Raw genomic sequence first — 1,731 nt, forward strand, 5'->3', positions numbered from 1 at the left:
CTCTAATTCAAAATCCAGGATGAAGCCAATCTATCAGCCAATTCCTCCTTGGCAATTGACTCATGCAAGGATGAGATTGTGCCTTAAATTGTCTCCATCAGAATAAATGTAAGTACGTATACTTAATGTTTAGCAGAAAGGTGCTTTCACTCCCACTTGAAATGAACAGAAGTCAATAGGATTAAAGCCAACACAGATGACTGAGTAGAAATAAGCCCTCATAGCCTTACTGAGTTCCTGGTACAATTAACCTTGGAGCCTGTGCTTTCCTTATACTTCCAGTTATTCAAGACCTTTTAAAATGTTATTCTTTAGTTTTCAGAGACAATGCCTCTATGAGGTACAGGATTTGATGGGAATTGTAACAGCAAGGAGGGGTTGTGTCCAGCCAGAAACTACCTCCCCATGCAGAAATACCTCTCTGCCTTCCTCTCTGCTAGAAGCCACCACAGGCAGCTTCTGAATTAATTCCAGCAGCTTGGCGACACACACACACACACACACACACACACACACACACACACACACACACACACTTGCATAACATAACATTACTAGAAAGGTACCCAACCAAATGGTCCCCAATAAATCCTTGACACCACCACTTGCATACCAGTCTCCTGCACACCAGCCCCTGGGGTTACAGATTATCCTGTTCCCAAGCCTGCCCCCTCCACCGTCACTCATTAAAGCTTCTAGAAAAACAGGAACTAGACAAACCCCAAACTTCTAGATGGAGAGAAATAGTGAAAAGTAGAGCAGAAATCAATGAATTTGGGGCTAAAATATCGATATATGTAGAATCAATAAAACAAAAGGCTGGTTCTTTGAAAATTAATAAAATTGACAGACTCCTAACTAAGTTGACAAAAAAGAAGAGATTCACTCAAGCATCCCGGAGCCAGCTAGTGGTCCTCACCTGCCAACATCTTTGCCTGAGCCACGAGGCCTCCAGTCAAAATGAGTGATAAGCCAGACATGTCTGAAGTGGAGAAGTTTGACAGATCAAAACTGAAGGAAACTAATACTGAGGGGAAAAAACACTCTTCCTTCAAAGGAAACTACACAGCAAGAGAAAGAGTGTGTTCAAACATCCTAAAATACAGATTGCCTCTCAAGAGCAAGCTTCAATGTCACCTGAGTTTTCTTGCTTTTAAGCTTATTTCTGTAAAGCTATGTGTTTGTGGAGATTTGGGGCACCTGTAGATGGTTTCTCTCCTATATTCCTTGGCTAAGAGGTCATCAGTAGCCATTGTCCCCTTAAATTTGTTTTAAAAGTGAAAATTCAGACAATACATGACATGCTGTCAGTAATCTTACTATTGATGACCTTTGTGGATGTGGTCCTTGTGCCCTCTACAGAGTGACCCAGTTTTAACCTACAATGGTTGCCTTCTGCTTCATAATCATACTTTTGTAGCTTCTTAGTTTACATTTACAATACAGCATTAAAAAATAAAAAAACAAAAAAGAAGAGATTCAAATCAACAAAATTAAATATGACACGGATAACATTACAACAAACATCTAAGAAATCCAGAAGAGCATGAGAGACTACTTTCAAAACCCATACTCAAATAAGATGGAAAATCTAGAAGAAATGGATAAATTCCTAGAAATGCAAGATACCTAAAATGAACCAAGAATAAATAAACCATTTAAACACTCCCATAACAAAAACAACAAGATAGAGGAAATAATAAAGAGTTTTCCCGAAAGAAAAAGTCCAAT

At 39.1% G+C, this 1,731-nt stretch overlaps 1 pseudogene; it reads left to right on the top strand.

Moving 5' to 3' along the window:
• The first annotated feature begins 890 nt into the window (after window positions 1-890).
• LOC125359553 lies at window positions 891-1,321 on the top strand (annotated as a pseudogene).
• The last annotated feature ends 410 nt before the right edge of the window (window positions 1,322-1,731 follow it).

This window comes from Perognathus longimembris, chromosome 11 (assembly GCF_023159225.1).
Source record: "Perognathus longimembris pacificus isolate PPM17 chromosome 11, ASM2315922v1, whole genome shotgun sequence".
Taxonomy (NCBI): Eukaryota; Metazoa; Chordata; class Mammalia; order Rodentia; family Heteromyidae; genus Perognathus; species Perognathus longimembris.